Raw genomic sequence first — 18556 nt, forward strand, 5'->3', positions numbered from 1 at the left:
AGCCCCTTTAATTCTATTCCAGTTGGACGAGTTGACATCCAGCGTCAACACGTTACAGCAGCCGCCAGAAATCAGGGCACCTTTTGCCTGGTTTACTGCCATGCTAATTGCACCCACCGTAGATCGGGCACGTCGGAAACCAAATTGGCGTTTCGACAAACCATTGCTGGCTTCAACGATGGGTAGAGTTCTATTGTAGATGACTCTCTCCATCATCTTCCCCATTGTATCCAGCAGCAAGATTGGACGAAACGACGCTGGGTTTCCAGGTGGCTTACCAGGTTTTAGAGGCAACACCATGTGTATGGTGGGGGAGAAGCTACAGCTTCTGAGCACGCAACACCAACTTTTGCTTTTTCCACTGGACAGAGAATATTCCTTCTGTTAGGCATGCCTCGAAAGTGTTGGCCGATCCAAACCTGGCGCCTTGCCGTCACCGATCCTACCACATATTTCCCGCAGCGCCTCGACAGTTACTGGAGATATTATGCTCTCATTAAGCTGGACAACCATTTGCCTTCCCCTTTTTCGTGGTGAGGGAGCAGAGTGGTAACAATCTGTTTCAGGAGGTGCGGACAAGTCACCTGAGGTGATCTCTGTAGCCTTTTCATTATCACTCTGTAGGCCTCGCGCCAAGGGTTTATGTCGGCATGGTCACACAGCTGTTTTCTTTTTACTCCTCCGAATGGCTTCTTTTAGGCGGCCACGCAATTAGCTGTGTGCCTCCTCTCGATCGGCGTCACCGGGTTTTTCCCTGAGCCTATGCAAAGCCTCCTTGCCCGGAAACATGCGGCTCGCGAGCTTGTGATTTCATTGTTCCACCAGTAGGTTGTCTAGTGGGGAGAAATCGCCTTCTGGGCATAGTAGGATCGCATGCTTCCGCCACCAATCGGGGTGATTTGGGTGGCTTTTTCTCTAGCCGTACCATTTTTCGACCTCAATCCGCCCTTCATTTCTACGTCAATTCCTTGGTGGTCGCTGTAAGTATAGTCCTCACTGACATGCCAAGCGATTCTACAGGCTAACGTGGCACTCACATATGTCAGGTCCACTATAGACCTCAGGCCCCTTCCCTGGGAAGTATACGAGACCCCAATATTCGCCAGTACCACTGCTTCGATGAGAACACGCCCCCTAACATTAGTTTCCCGGCTGCCCCATTGAAGCGCTCACGCATTAAAATCGTCCGCTATTATGGTCGACCAACGTCCTCTTGCATCCAAAACTAGCTGCTACCACCGTGGGTTTGATATGACTCACTTATTATGGCCACATCGATGTTTTTCTCGCGGATGGTTTGCGAGAGAAGATCCTGCGCCGCCTCACAATGGTTGAGGTTGATTTATATCATCTTCATCTGCGATTTGCGTTGAGGGGTCTCCTGTATTCCGGGCACCTGTTGCTGCCTGCAATGTGCCCATGATCCACACCCTCCTTCCCTTTGCACAGTAGGCAATTTGGGCCAGCTCTTCAGTCCTTGTTGATATGGCCTTCCACTCTGCATCTCCTGCGCTCTAACGCTTCGCGAACCTCCTTCTTCCTAGTGATTTCATCTATATCTTTGTAGATTATAGTGATCTCCGGCCTGCTAGCCCTTATGTCGGCTTCCTGTCCTAACGACTTTCCTATTTCGCTCAACAATTTGTTACATCCTTGGATTTCTTAAGGTTTCGCTTCTGGGACCGTCTAATGCGGCTAACATTTTCTTTCAAGTTGGTGAGTTTCGGTCTGCGTTCACTCTCCTGAGAATGTCGGCGTATGACTCTTCGCCTCGTTTGGAAATGATAATCAACTCCGGTCTTATCTTCCTCCGTTCATTTCTTTTCCGCGGTTCCGCTTTCCTTCAAACTTCCGCATCCGACTTTGAAGGGTGCGATCCCTTTTCTCCAGGTCGCCGCTGCAATAGTTTCACTGCCAGATTCAGTCGTAGTTCTCATGAGCTCCATCTTTTTGGGAGCTGAGTCCTTTTCGGGGTTTACTGGCCTGTTGAGTCGTTCAGCTTTTCGCGCATCCTCTTCCTCGGTTTCTCCCCTTTCGTATTTTGAACAGGCGTTACTTGAGTCGCCTGGTTAACTTTTTCACTCGACGGCTTTCCCCCTCGTTCGTCCTGGGCCTTGCCGTACGCCAAACGGATACTCCTTTTCATGGCCCTTATATTCTGGTGAATGTTCCTGCGCTCCTTTATGAATTCACACAGCTCCATGATCTTTTTACCCAGGGCAGTAAAGGCAGCTCCAGACTAACCATTGCCTAAAACATCGCTTGGGTGATTCGGCGCCAAGGGTTCTTTCTCATCGAAGACTCCCGCTACGCACTTCCAACTGGGAGTAGCGATCGCGGGAGCTTGTGCCCGTATAAGAGGGAATCTGCGAAGGATCGAGCTCCTTCTGAACGGGTCCGTCAATGGAGCCAGTTCCAATCTTTCCCGTGCGCTTGTAACATTAAATGCCATAGTAGCCAAAGTTCCCACTATTGTCGCTGGATATCGACGGCCGGGAGCCCGGTTGCCCACTCCCAAAAACCGCCGGTACTGGGTTTCCGAAGCTCCGCACTGTAATTTAATTCTCCTTCTGTTCCTCCATGTTTGGTTTCATTTCTGGGTATCCTTCCCATAGCCATTTTTTTATCTACGGGTGGGCGTTTACTTCCCTTTAACCCAGCTTGCGAATAAGCATGTCCACACACGCATATCTCCGGATGCGTGCATAACACATTCCCTGAGTATTCCCTTATCCGCACGAAGGGATGCGCCTGATGAGAGCAACTCCACACAGGAAGCCATCACCACTCCTGGCAAATCCATCAAATGAGGAGAAAAATAAACCTAAGGTCCGATACTGATAACCGATGGAGGTCGTCGAGTTCCTGTAAAGGACAGCATAGCGTCAAAACTGCTAATCGTAGGGGAGTTCGACGTCTAGGCGCAACGATAACCAGGAGCATTGCTCTGCCTGCTGCAGCTGTTTCGCCACAACCTGTGGCGACCACTTCAGCAGGTTCGCGTAGGGAGCAGATGAAGTGGGCTGAGGAACTGAACCTCTTCATCATCAACAACATCTTATCTTGTTGCAACAGAGATTCGTCGAGCATTTCCCGCAATTCGCGCACGTGATTATCCAGTGGGTCGCAAACTAGTACCGCATTATTACTCTGAGCGATATAATCCCGGGTACATCAGGGAAAGTGTTCGACTTGAGGTCATCGCAGAAATTGGTGACCGAGGGTCGTTAGGGGCGGAGGTGGCGGCGTCAACAATCCCACGCCGCACTGCAGAAACAGTTTTAGTACTCGCTGAAGCACTCTCCTTTACCGCCCGGCTGAGGTCTCCGCTGATGTTTTGGACGAATTCCAAAAAGTGTGTATAGAATTCTCGGAAATGGATTCTTTGCATAGACCAGGTATTCCCGGGCTCTATGCATCTCCAGCAACTTCGAGAATTCTACCTCAAATCAATGATGAGATTGCATCTCGACTGTGTGCCGATATGTCGCTGCTGCAACTACAATCACTTGTGCATTGTAGTGCAGTTTCGGTAGTCAGGTCTCAGTTTTGATTTGATTGATTGAGATTGATTTGAGTGACTAAAGAGATCCACCATGGAAAATTCGTCTCGAACTTCGGTGGGACGTGGAGGAATTCAATAGACGATGACATCTTTCCTCAAAAACCTCAACTACGTTGATGATATCTGTTTGTTCCCTCCTCGGGTCATGGACCTTAGCCAAATGGCTCTGGATTGGGAAGGAGAGGCAAGTAGAGTTGAACTGAAGGTAAACCAACAAAGCCAAGGTTCTCAGTCTGACGGGCCATCGAACCTTCCCTATCTGCATTAATGGGCAGAGCATCGAAGGTATCGATCAATTTCTGCCATCAGCGGCACCGAATTGGATGTTTCCCGACTCATTAACAGCGCTAGTCCATTCTCGCTGTCTTGTCTAAAATCTGGAAATACAACTACAACAACACCAAGATGAGGCTGAGAAGGTTCTGTGCTAAAGTTTTTTCTGTGTTGCTATATGGGAGCAGCATATGGAACGTGAACCCCACTATTACTCCAAAGTTCCAAACCTTGGTCAACACCTGTCTACGTGAAGAACTTGGTCGGTGCACAGGTCTGGCACTCATACGCACTGCGATCGGAGGACGCAAGTGGCAGTGGATGGGTCACACATTAAGAAGGGGGGACAATTGTATTGTAGGCTACGCATGCGATGGAATCCACCACCTGAGGAAAGGAACTTTTTTAGACTATTTCATCCCCCGAAAATCATAGCTTCGAGCCAAACATGGGCGAAGTAACCCCTCCCAGTGCGCAGGTCTCATTTAACTCGCTTAAGTGCCCATCTTCTGTATGTTAAAGTGCAGTCTCTGGACTAAGGATTTCATATGGCCACCATCTTAGTTCCTAGCAGCCTACAATCGAAGCAGTCTCCAATTGAATGTCGACTTAGCCTAGTTGGGCGAATTTGAGTTCCACCATGGTGGCTCTCTTCGAAAGCTTCTCTCATAATAGTTGTGATCTCCTGGGTTGTTTTCTCAATGTCGGTAATGAATTTGATGCAGAGAAAAAGTTTCTTCCCAATTTGTCCGGTCCGTAATCAAGTGGTTGCAAAATCAGGACTCCCTCAATCCCCAAACAAAAATTCCCTCCGGCCAAGTTAAATGTGAACAAAGACAGTGACCCTGCTTTCAGAGTAGAGGGCAGGCAGCGTCTGATGAGTTGCCTCTGCTCTGAACAAAACTGTCAGTCGTCCTTTTGGTTCAGACATTGTTTGTAGGTTTGGAATTGGGTAATATGGTAGTTGGTTTCTCTATGTCTCTGCTGAAATAATTCGCTAATATTTGGAATAAGGTTACACGTCCACCAATCCTGCATCCTTTCGAAGGCTCACTCAGTGTGCGTTGTCAATGGGCATGCGATTTCAACTTTGAAAAATTCCTGCGTTCTACACACCTACCCATGCGATGTCTGGAATGGTACAGCACACAGTAGAATGGTTCCGGTTACTGCTGCTATGAGTTTTTGTTTTTATGGTTAGTGATCACGAGCGCTTCCAATTTCTCATCACTATTGGTCAGTGCGGCTTTCCCATGTCAAGACTTAAATCTTTGTCATGTAGACTTCCGAATACTCCAGGTGATTTGTTGCAATAAGTACAGCGAAAGTATTGGCAAAGCCCACAATCGTAATCTCTTCTAGCAGGCTATCGGAGGCTCGGAGTTAGGCAAACGCCACCGGATAATTGCCTACCATCCTTAGACCAACTAAATTGCTGGGGAGGTGTCACAGGATGCGGAAGGCCGATATAATGGGGCAAGGCGAATCTTTCTGGTCGCAAGTCCTGCCTCTACTGCTATTTGGCCTAAAGACAGTCAAGCCCCGCGGAACTTGTATAAGGGGAGAACCTGAGACTCCCCAGCGACTTAGTTCACAACGTATGGTCCAACCGGCCTGTTGCGTCTACTCAGAGACATCGTGAGCCGGATAAAACCACCGCCACCCGCCAACCATGCGAAAAACGTTACCAGTGTGCCCGGGGATCTTGTCTCGTCGTCTTGGTAAGAACCGACGGCTCCCGGGGGCCGTTGCAGGCATCATATGACGGATCTCATATATTCCTTGAGCGAGATCCACACCACTTTACCCTCGACTTCGGAGAAGGCCCCCAAAAAAGTCTGGATAGCTTGCAAAAATCAAGCCTCAGAAGTCATCTAGTTGATTTCCTGGGTCTTTACTGCTCTCGGTTCCGCCATAGAACCATTTTACCTCTTTGGCTTCGGGAAATAGGACAAGCCTCTTCAAGGCACTCTAAAAGTTTCCGATTGAGAGTCACCAATTGATCGTCTTGGGCTAAAGGGGTCCTTACACGCCTAGAGAGCCCCACTTTGTTGCCAAGTAGTGAATTTTCTCCAACCTGTTTTCCTAGTGAAAGTGAAAGCGAGACTTCATTTAGTATTCGCCAGTCTCTAATCATCTCTAACAACTTTGTAGTGCAGATTATTAGGTCAATTACTTCAGTTCTTCTTGACCCCACGACCGTAGAGCGCACCCTACGTTTAAAGTCATCAATTAAATAGCTTATCTCTTCTAGGATTGCAGTCTCTACTAGCCCAGCAAATATGCTGAGTGTTCACATCACAACATATTAAGCGTTCAAAACCACTTGATTTTACCTTCACTACCAGATCCCTTGGTTGCCTCTACCAATTTCGACACCAGGCTGCATCCTGGGGTCAAAATTGTAAGAGGAAACCATACTGAGACAGTTCTGCTGTCGGTATCGAGAATCTTTCATCCAAGAAGCTCTTGGCCCCCTTTACTGATCCAATACCACAAAGTTTGTTGAAACGAGCCCATGATCCTTGTACCAGAAATATATAGGGACAGTCCTGCTGTTTTGGCAGCCTTGCTGCCAGTAGATAGGAAGAAGCTTTGGCATGATGTTGGTTAATTTGATTAAGTCTTATGTTTGTAGACATAAGTATAGGCCAATATGAAAAGTTTGTTGTGTTCAGTGTGGATCTCGCCGGGATTACCAGGTATATCCTCACCTTCCGTCGAAAGATCCGCTTTCTGGCGTCCGATTTCTCTGGATATCGCCACACTTAGTGATGTAGCAACGCCCATGCATGCAGTGCCTTCCATTGTCTTTGGCTGGAAGCCCCCCTAGGTTCACGGTGTCCGGGCTGCATGGATCTGTCTCCACATACGAGCGTTAGACCAGTTGCGTCCTCATCACCAGCTTCCCTTTTTCCACTTTTCCTGTTAAAGGTAGAAGAGAATGTCCTGACAGGCAATCTTGTATTTCCTTCTGCTTTGTGGTTGAAGTTTCCTTCTGCCGAGCCTTTCTCTCCTGTTTCCTGGAAGAGTTAAGCACCGGCCCCGGTTTCCAATGTCTCTCATCAAAGGAGTTGCTGTACTATCCTTTCTGGCTGGTACCGTAGATTTAAGGTGTTGGTTTTCCACTGAAGTCGAGAGCCTGTCTTTCTCAGATTTCTTCGTGGAGGAACATAAATCTGGTGTGGGCTCCAAAATCCGTGCCTCCTCCACGATCTGAGTCGCAGGTGGATTCGAAGTTCGTTATTTCGTACCACTTGGAGAGTTACAATCCATTGCTTCCATCTTCATGTGTTGTGGACACCGTTACTACTACAGGCTCCTCCGCAACAACAACAAAGTGGTATTCGAGGGGGAGGACATGCCTGTTGTGTTCGCCAGCTGGCGATCACGTTCCAAAATCTGTTAAGCTCTCATATCAAAGTCTTTAGGAGGAGCATAGCAGGTTTGACTAGGGTTGTCGTTGGTTTTTTCGCCCCCCGAAAACGCAGAAAGGTTAGCCCTCCCAGTATCAAATTTATAGGTTATCTGTATGATAAAGAAAAGTTTGATTTGAAAAGGAAAAGTGTTGAAAAATTGAAAAGGACTTTCCTGTCAACTTTGGAAGTATATTTGGTTATTCCAACAGACCTGGCTGCAAATTTCAGTACTTCATTCCGAATAAAAGGCCAGAGGCTAACCACGCACACATGCTTCTGAAAATAATAGAAAAGGATAAATAAAGAACTTTCTCATCTGCCGCAGAAAGGATTAAAAACACTCCATCCATGGCTGTAAAATCGAATTACAATAGAACCTACTTAAACATTTCAAATAAACTTTGCCAGAAGCACTTTGGAAACTTACGTCCTTAATTGCGAAAGTTGTAGTCAATGGACGATTTCAACCGAGTCAGAAGGATTATGACGATGAGCTCTCAAGTGATCCTAAGAGGATTATAGCGCCCTTTGCAAGAACATCATCGAAAACTAGCTGTTGCCAGCAGCACATATGCTTCGCCAGTCTGCCAGTTAACGTGAACGTGAGTCCACCCCGTTAACGTGAACACTTCTCCAACAAGGAACGGTCATTAAGCGAATTACAGCTGTTGGAGTTGAATAAAGAACTTAATACAACGCCGAAACTCAGCTCGCAGGACTCTCTCTCACTTTGTACGAAACATCCTCGGACACAGAGAAGTTCTGGTGAAATCTTAATCCTTGCATTATTCTTATTCAAGAAGTGCTAAGCCCTTGATTTTCTACTTCCAAAGTAGCCTCCCCTAAACAGTGGGGAAGCTGCGAAGGTGATACCCCTTTGGGGGTGAGTGCACTGATGCATTTCCCAGAGAAGTTCCGTGTATATGGCTTGGGGCGATAATTTTATGCAGTTTTCTGTAAAACAGTCATGTCCTGGAACAAACTAAAACATAGAACGTGTACCGAGATAAGTTGTTGCCTGTGTGAGGAAGTGTCGGGAAAGGGAAAAGTTCGTTGCCGGGCTAGAGCCGGAAATGGGAAATGCTCTCTAACAGAGAAGGCACATGTAATCATTGGTAATAAGGAAGTTCCATTAAAGGTTACAAAAAACTACGTGCTCGGAATAAACAGATTCGGGGTTTCTATCAGGAAGAAACCATCGAAGATGTGCAGATTGGAGGTGTCGAGCAACGAAATTCAAAGGGATAGGATTAAGACGGAAATAGTGAGAATCGGAAGACTGATCCCGTGAAAGTTTGAAAGTGGGTCGAGAGTATTCCTTTCTAGGTACACTTGGTGGAGTTCAAAAATGTTAAACTTTATGTTTATTTCCCTTCGATGTATATCCTTGGGCGGATGCAACTCGATCGTGTTGGGTTTTTTCCGAAAGAAGGATTGAATGGAGAACTTCAAATGCATGTTCCTAGTTTTAGTCCTTCCTTCCTGAATATGCAGGGAAAGGACCTTATCAGCTGACTAGGAAACCCAGAACCCGCCTCCCTGTTGAGTCAATCAGAAGAGCTTCACGGGAAGTTGCTTCCAATCCTCTCTCCATGGAATAGGTACATCTTATCCCTTTTCCATCTATCCGATCCTGTCTATTCAAACTTCCTTTTCCGGCTACTTTGAGAAACATCCCTTCAACCGAACATTATCTGAATATTGTGTTACACAATACAAAAGGACCTTTACCCGAGTACACTTCCCCAAACTCCCTATTTTTAATAACTTTTCACTGTCATAGAACGAAATGTTAAATTCCATCGCGAAGATGGAAAAGGGTGAAATGTCCTTTTTTTTCAGTGAGTTGTACTCATAGAGATTATCCTGAAGACGAATCCATCTGTCCATCACTGTCGTATGAATGTATGAATTCCGGGAAAAATTTGTGAAGTGGCTTCGTTTAGTTTTCTCCCTACATCTGCACTATTTATATGGTTGTGCGCTTTGGGAGCATCAGGACAAGTAAAACGAAAAAAAACGGGAAAAAATACCATACAATGAGCCTGATTTCAGGATATACAAAAAAATGACTAAACGTCGGGAGGAAATTATTATATAAAACCTTCCATTGTATCCAATCCGTTGCTATTATCCCATATGCTTATTTCGGGATGTTTTTTGGCTCCTGGCCAGGTGCCTGTTTTAATTTGGCAAAGTAGAATTGAAAGGGTTATGAAGTGCTCGATTTTCCCGGTCGTTGGGGACATTAGTCAAGGATTCTGAAAGTGACCGATCTATTTTTCTATCTGAAAAAAGCGAACTATGGTACTTAGATTGCTTGGTCTGTCCTTTGGAGCAATAGTGGGATTATTTGCATGTAAAGGCAGTCGACTATTAGCACTTATTTTCAGATTTCCTTTGTCCTGCTCCAGTATATTTGCCTGAGTTCGCTTCACTTTTCAGCTGGTATATAGGTGCAACTTGGAATCTGTGGATTATGGGATAAGTCCTGGTGGTTTAATGTGACAACCTGTCGGTACCCATTCCCGATTTGGAGACCACAATCAGAGCCGGCCGTGATTGGTACAGCGGTAGAGGTTTATATTGACTTTAGGGTCAGAATTCATACCATTCGATTTTAGACCTATTTAATACCTCTGCCCCAACTAAAGGATATGACGCTCCAGCTCTTGTGGCTACAAGGATCTCTGCCCTGCGATATGGGGGACCAATCGCAAATAACCAAATAACACGTCCCCAGGAATTCTCCTGGGGCATATGCTCTCAGAGAGCCATTCCGGCTCCCATGATACCAGATAATCTCTGGTGAGACTTCGTGGCAAGAGCCAGTTCAGATGAGTCCCTTACAGACTCGAGTCGCTCTTCATGGCCTTAGAGCATTTGCCTATTGCATCCACGACCAGAAAGTCGATATTAATACAGCGTTTTCTGGTGCCACTACTTAGAGGTTCTCCTTTATCTATTTGGTGTTGAGTGAGTAGACAAGATTGCTGCCCCATCTCCCCATCGCTACCTCTAAGCATATAAAAGTATAAATATGAATCGAGGTTTACTATCTACATCAACTTGAAAGAGCGGGGAGAGCTTTGGTCTACACCAGTACGATTAAATCACGCGTCCATTGCCCTTTCCGGGTTCGATTCAGTTCTTAGAGCTTTTCTTGTATTGCGTTTATTTTTGCGTTTGCTGCACTCCATTTTGTTTCTGATCTCAACATTTCCTGCCCGAGATTATGAGGTCCAATGAATACTTTGAGGGCGTCGTTCAGCTTCCCTCTTTCATACGCTAATCTAAGACAATGGAACATAACTTGCTCCGGGTCCTTCAGTGAAGCGGCGAATTCGAGAAGATCCAAGGAAATCATTCTCATGATGATGCATACTGCTCCACCTCACACAACCTCCTCGTGGTGGCCACTGGAAATCGTCTTCGGACGAGCCAAGAGTGTGTAGATCCCGGCTGGAGGTAGGCTCATCCAACTGACGAGGATCTGCTTGTCTGCTGGTCATATGTTAGAGGTAAGTGGAACCGGGGGGGGGATAAGCCGAAGCACCAGCTCGGGGATCGTCCTCTTTGCATTAGAGAAGGCTGTGTGGCCAAGGGGGAGCTCGGCCTTTAGTATGCGAACTCTGAATACCTTGGGTACCTCAGTTTCAAATAAGACCCTTACCCTGGTGGCCGGGCTAGCCAGAGTACATTCTTCTCGGACTACTCGTGAGACCAAAATATGGACTCAACTTAAAGAAAAAACAAAAAACCGATGATAGAAGAAGAGGCGGTGATGTCAGGCGCATCATCGTAAGATGAGCTGCTGGCATTCAGCCAGGAGACAGTAGCCGTCGAGAGCAGCACACTTGGTGCCGGCTATAGCACCGCTGTGCTGAAACCAAACGTAGGAACCTCCCGGAGCAAGGCAGCAGACGTACTAGTGGATTCCAGCCTGGAATCCACTGCCATCAAGCTAAGTGTAGTATGTATCAGACATGATACTCTTAATCCGAAACCCTCAACGTCGGGGGATCCCTCAAAAGTAAAGACCGTCGGTCACAGAAACCGGCTAAGAAGCGAAGTTCTACTGGTGTCCTGCTCAAGAGTCGATACCAGAAGATCATGTATATTCTCAGCATGATTGCTAAGAATAAGAAGGCCGGTACTATCAATGAGCGCGATGAAAAAGACCTCGCTAAATACCAGGCGATTGTTGAGGAATACAACAGCGAATGCCCGGCAGACGAGCAGAAGGCGAAGCTCACCGCTCTCAAACGCAATCGACCTCAAGACGAGGTCGAACAAAGTCACAAGCAGAGCAAAGTAGGCAAGAGTTCGAATGCTAAGCAACATTTGGAGGAAGCAAGCTGCAATAGCCAGCCGACGAGCCACGAACTGCGAAACCCTTCAGCGACGTGGCCAGGAGCCATTTACGTGTGGCCCCGAAGGATGGTAATTCCGCAAGCGCCAAACTGACGACAATGTGTAAACCAGTGTTGAGGCCAGGCTGCCGGAGATGATTATTGAGCATCTCCTGGACGCCAAAGGCAAACACACGGGATCCATCCCCTGCTTTGATTCCTCTCAGGTGGTACGTGAGTCCCACGCAATAGCTTGCGAGGAACAATTCCCCAGGGACTTTCCTGAATCCGAAACTAAGTTGGAAATTGGACATAAAGCTGAGGGTTAAGAAGGACTGTATAGCCTTATATGCCTGCAAGAGAACCTTGACAAAGAAATGGGGTCTCCGGCCTAGGATGGTTCTTTCGATGTTCGTCGCTATGGTGCGTCCAATTGTGACGTACGGCTCTATTGTATGGTGACAGGCTTTGAGCAAAAAGTACAATACAACGAAAGAAAGAAAGAATCGCGTATGCTGGTGCTACCGGGGCTCTGCAATCCTGCCCGGCAGATACTCTCAAGGTACTCCTGCATCTCCTCCCCTTAGACCGCCATATTAAATATGTTGTAGCATGCAGTGTCATCAGACTACGTGAGTCCGAATGCTGGATATCCCTACGACCAGAGGAACATTCACGAGAAACTTTTCTGTGGCCTTTCCAACCACGGCAGAGTGGAAGACCGGCGGCGTGTTGCTAGGTTATGACACGGTATTCTTCACCGATGGATCAAAGATGGTTTGTAGATTCGGTGCGTGGGGTTTCTCGAATACACACAGTGTATGGTGTCCCAGGTTTCCCCAGTGTATTCCAAACGAAAGTACTGACGATACTAGAAGTCTGTCGATGGAGCATGATCCGAGCCCCAGGCGTAACATAGCTATTCTAGTCGACAGCCAAGCGGCCATTAATGTCTTATACTCAGCGACGATATCCTGCAGGCTGGTGGGGCAGTGTAGAGACGCGGTGGACAGTCTGGGCGGCACGCTCAATCTCACTTTCCTCGGGTTCCTGGGCGGGGCTCTGCTCTTGGGAACTCTTCGGCGCGTACAGTCGGTGTCTCACTGGCGGTCTGCACGGGGCACTGGCCCATAAGGACCAGGCTCGGTATACCCTACAATTCGCATTGCTGATGCTACAGAGAATGGGGGAGGGGAACCCTCAGTCACTTCCTATGCGATTACCCAACTCTAGTTAGAGTCAGGCTGCGGACACTGGGTAAACCATTTTCTGGGGACTTCAGTGAGATTTCTAGCTGCAGGGTGGGAGATCTGCTTTCCTTCCTGAATGCTACGGGCTGGTTCTGAAGATCTGAGCCGGCTTGGAATCTGCCTCCCTGTTCTCATAACAGCAGTCACGGTCTTAGGAATTTCTGGTATCAAAACGGCGCATTACAGTACTAAATTGGGCTCCTCGGAGCGGACACTGATACCTTGAATATTTTCGTTTCTTCTCATTTTCATTTTTATAACGAATTTTGAAATAACAAGAATATGCTAACATCATCGAGCCTCTGGAAAAAAGATTCGTAGATGCTACTTGTGCTTCCAATCCCCGAGTTTACTTGGTTACTATGATTTAAACCAATCCTTCGAGCTCTGAGGGGTAGAGTTCAAGGGTTCGATTTGGGGAATGCTGAGAAGTGGAAATATTTGATGCTTAAAGAAATACTGCCCCAAGGTGGAGTAATCGCGAAAGTCTTCAGAATGTCCTCTTTCTCCAATTCGAACGAGAATTCCAACGATATAAGCTGGACATTCTGGGTCTAAGCGAGGTAAGATAGTGGGACTGTGGAGAGTACTCCTCGCCCTCTTGCCTCACTTATGGTAATATGCTTTTGTACTCCGGAAAGCCAAGTGGAACAGACGTGAATCTGGTGTTGGGTTGACTCTGACGACCACCGAAAGGCTCTTGACATGGAAGCCAGTTTCTGAAAAAGATTCCAGTCCAGGTTAACGCAGTTCAGGGAAGGCTTCCTAAATATGACATTGTGATCGTGATGGGTGATCTGAACGCCATGGTGACCTCTGACAACATCTTACTCGGACATGAAATGGGGAAGCACGTGTTGTCGGCCGTACCGATAATTGTGGGAGGTTTGTGGATTTCTGTAGTTTCTATCTCCTCGTCATCGATGACACACTGTTCGAGCACAGAGCCCGCCAGTTGGGTTTGGCCGACCACTTTGCGATCAGCAGCAGATTTAGGTGTTGACTCCTGGATGTGCCTAACAAGAAAGTCGTCGACATTGGCCTTGAAAGGAAACATCATCTGATGGTAGCTTACATTCGCTTGCGTGTTGTGTCTGCCATTTCTCGCAGGGTTGGAGAACTGCGACCCCCAAAGTTCAACATCGACCACTTGTATGAATCAGATGTCGCTCGACAATGAGACAGTTATTTTACCGATCAGATGGCAGATACACTGAGTGACCCCCCATCAAAAATGCTATTTTCTCGGGTGCTCCACAGGGCGTCGGCCAAGTCATTATAAGTTCTAGCTGCCTGCGGAATCGTGGTTCGAACTCCGATGCCGATCGAAATTGCGAAAAGTTCATCGTAGTGTGCGTTGTCATATTGGTTATTGCGTTGGTCAGGGAAACAGCAGGTGCCGCAGAATGCTATAATTTCAGAAGTGTATACCGCATCACGTGAGAACTTGCACGGGGTCGCAAATCTTTCGATGGTCCTGTAAAAGACGTTAATTGCCGACTTTTCATTCACGATGACGGGCTTGACGGTCTCCCTGCAGAGTTGTTTATCTTGCATCTGCAGTTACTGCTGATCTGTTACTTGCACTCGTACGGAAATCTGAGATCTTTATCAGAGAGTGGAAGAAGGAGATAACCGTTAAGATTCCAAAGAAGGGCAACCACTTTGAGTGTCATAATTGGATATTTGTGAACTCCTTGTCATTGCAAAGATGATTGCTCCAAAAAAATCCTGGAACGCATTAAAAATCATCTCGGAAGCTTGATCGAAAGAGAGTAGGCTGGTTTCCGCTCCGGATTCTCCTGTATTGACCACATCAACCCTCTACGAACCATTTTGGAACTCGGGTCGGATACAGTCCTGGCACCCATATGCGTTTTGATCCGTTTTGATCCTTCTTAATGTGTGACCTATTCACTGCCACCTCCGCCTGGCAGTGAATAGGTCACACATTAAGAAGTAGGCGACAACTGAATTGCTGGCTACGCCACACAGTTGAACTAACTTTTCCAATATGGCTGACGAGTGGGTCACCCCTCGAGAAGTCCTGAGGGTAACTGATCTGCATTTCAGGCAACCGCGAGCGATGGCGCGTAGGTGTGGTTGACGCGCTATGCCCTACAAAGGGGTATCTGACAACCATATATGTTAAAGTAGGAGTTCGACATTATTCAGCTTCAGGGGCCAGCGGTAAAAACGCTTCCAAAGATTATGTAGCAGCACAGACCGCTGCCATAACCTTGGCAATAAAAGCAATATTTAAATGTTGAGAGGGTTTTTGGCAAAAGGAGGTCGAGAAAGATATCCAGAGTAGGTCTAATATTGGGGGTAGAATTTGCCAATGAGATACTTCCCTAATAAAGGGGTAAGTAGGGGTAGACAGTAAATGTTTGGCAGGTTGAACCCAATCGGCTGTACCCAATCAGGGCAGAGAAGAAGAAAGAGGGGCAGGGTTATACTTGGGGGAAACTGCAGTCCTACGATAATTCAGGTGTGTCAACAGAGCGCCTGGGCAAGGTGCGGTTGTTGCCTATGTGAAACCGGAAGGGATAGGAATTTTTGGATGTCAATTTGGCTTTGTCAATTACCAGATACTCCTTCCTGGTCTTAGTTATCCGTAATTCTACAGGAATTCACTGTGCTTAAAAGTGGGCCAAATCAGCAGGGTTTACCAAAGATTTAAAAATTTTCTTTGTCGTGAGTTTCAGGCTACCTTTTTGCGAATGTCAGTGAGGAGGGGGGGGGGGGTGGTAATGCCGGGCAAAAGGGTAAAGGCGCAGGGCCCTGTTGGAGAAAGGAACATAACAAGGAAGAAAGTTAGATTCAATGCTATAGAAGGAGCCGATGACCACATGTTAAGAGAGTGATGATGAGATCTTAGTCGATTGCTACCAAGACTAAATTAGGACCTTCGAAATTTGTCTTTCGAAAGTTGAACTTAGCAGGCGAGCGCAAAACAATGGGAGCAACGTAAGGATGAGCATTGAGAAAAGGAATGCACGTGCAAATTTGAGAGCAGAGTGATTTAAACGATTTCCGGTGAAGTTGAACAGAAGAATGGTAGAAGTGTTCAAGAAGTTTCATAAAGGAAGAGAACGGTGGAGAGAGTTATTTTTTTTTTTTTTTTGGAGTAGGGTAGGTGAATGCGTTTACGCACAGAGTGTTGGACTCCCGCAAAAGCACGCTGGCGGACTACCAACTAAACACCTCCCTGTCATCAGAGAACTAGCCTGGAACCGTTTGACACATTACTTCGAGCTAGCCCTCCCGCTCTCCCGGCTTTGGGAGCCTTCAAGTCAGGGAATTCCTTTCACCAACGGGAGGGGAGGGGAGGAAGGGAGTTGTTAGTTAAGGGAACCCCTTACCGTCCGATCCCTCTGCCGGTCGAGTTCAATCTTCTTCGTAGTAAGAAGAGCCCGAACATAATGCGCAATACGATTCCAGCTGCCAGCGCTCTTCAGCATCTCTCTGACAATGTTGTCTGGAGAGAGCTCCCCTGTGTCTGCATAAAGCTGCTGGCGGAGGCCATCCCACCTCTCGCAAGAGAAAAAGGTGTGTTCAGCGTCATCCGGCATTCTATTGCAGAACACACAATCAGGAGATCGCGCCTTCCCAACCCTGTGCAGGTAAGACTGAAAACCTCCATGCCCACTTAGAAGTTGGGTAAGGAAGTAATCAATCTCACCGTGCTTTCTGTTCAACCACGGGTCTAATTTTTCGATGAGCCGCGCAGTCCATCTGCCCCTTGGCTCATTTTGCCAAGAAAGTTGCCACTCGGTAAGGGTGCGTTGACGTTCTTCACGGGCAACCACTTCTCTTAAGTTTTCGCCCTTACGGCGATAGATAGCTTTGCGCTCCTTGGCAAGGAGGGCAACGGGGATCACTCCCGCAATCACCATCACAGCCGGTTCGGAGACAGTGCGATAAGCAGACGCCACTCGCAAAGCTCCCCGCCTCTGCACTTGAGCTAGGCGTTTACGATGCACCTCCTTGTCAAGGGCATCAGCCCATACCTCCGCTCCATAGAGAAGGACGGACTGCGTTGCTCCCATGAGGAGACGTCTCCTAGTTGATACAGGGCCGCCCACATTCGCCATTAGCCGACTCAAGGCCGCGACTCCTGCTGCAGCCCTGTCCGCGGCTGCTTTGATTTGCTCGAAGAAGCTCATCTTTGAGTCGAGCATTAAACCAAGGTATTTAACCGCTGGTTTTGACTCTATAGTCAACTCGCCGATCGATATGGGACGCAAGGTCGGGATTCTCCTTCTGGTCAGGATGACTACTTCAGTTTTCTCCAGCGCAAGGTTGAAACCGTGAGCAGTCATCCATCCGCTTACACGTCGCATCAATATGCCAAGTCTGCTTTGCGCCTGTTCAACAGTGTGTCCGGCAACAAGTGCCGCAACGTCGTCTGCATAACCGACCAGGTGCGACTCTTCAGGCATATCGAGTCTCAGCAGACTATCGTAGGAAGCGTTCCAGAGGTCCGGCCCTAGGATGGATCCCTGCGCTACTCCCGACGTGATTTCCATTCTCCTCTGGCCCTCTAGCGTCTCATAGAACAGGGAGCGGTCTTTCAGATAATCCCTCAATATCCGCAAGAGATAGCTTGGCACGTGAAAGGAGTTCTCTAGTGTGCCCAGCATATCTGTCCATCTTACGGAATTGAAGGCATTTCTGACGTCAAGCGTTATGAGGAGCACTATCCGTCGAGATCGGCGGCTGTGCGCCCCGGCTCGATTAAACGCATCTACGACCTCCATAACAGCATCCACTGTAGATTTCCCTGTTCTAAACCCGAACTGCCTTGTGGATAAGTCCCCGGCAGCACGGATCGCTTCAGCAAGTCTACCCCTGATGAGCTTCTCGAGCACTTTTCCGGCCGTGTCAAGCATACACAGCGGTCGGTATGCAGACGGGAGCTCCGGATCTCCTTTACCCTTACGGATCAACGCGAGTCTGGCCACTTTCCAGCGAGAAGGAAAAATGCCCTCCTTCAAGCACGCGTTGAACGCTTCGAGCAGCAATTCTGGCCGTTGGCGGAACACCAGTTTGTAAACTTCCGCCGGGATGCCATCAGGACCTGGCGCCTTCCTGTTTTTCATAGTGAGAACCGCTTCTTCGAGTTCTCCCATTGTGAAAAGGGGGCAATCCACGAGGCTTTCCGCGCTGTTTACATCAACCCGTACAGGGTGTCTGGGGAACAATGCCCGCACAATGCGGTCCATCTGGTCGGTGCTCAGTATGCAGGGCTTCCGCAGAGCCCCGATTTTCCGAGTGACAAGCTTATAGCCAAGTCCCCACGGGTCATCATTCACCTCATTAACAAGATTTTGCCAGCCGCGAGCTTTGCTTTTATTTATAGCGCTGCGGAGTCTCCTTTTTGCTGATCTATATTGTGCCTTTATGGCACATGCCTCCTCGTTGGCGTACAAACGTTGTGCCAAACGGCGGAGCTTATGACACTCCTTCCGTAGGTCGGCAATTTCCGCCGTCCACCAGTACATAGAAGGCTTGTCACGCCTGGGGCCCCTCCGGGGCATGGAAGCCTCACACGCCGTCGTTATCAGATTCATCACTGAATTTACGACGGTGTCAGCTGCGACACCACCACCCCCCGGAGTGCCCCCCAGTGCGGCCCTACCTGCTCCAAGAGCTTCGACGAACCTTCCGATGTTCACCTTCGCGACATTCCAC

This window comes from Hermetia illucens, chromosome 4 (assembly GCF_905115235.1).
Source record: "Hermetia illucens chromosome 4, iHerIll2.2.curated.20191125, whole genome shotgun sequence".
In the NCBI taxonomy this organism is placed as follows: domain Eukaryota; kingdom Metazoa; phylum Arthropoda; class Insecta; order Diptera; family Stratiomyidae; genus Hermetia; species Hermetia illucens.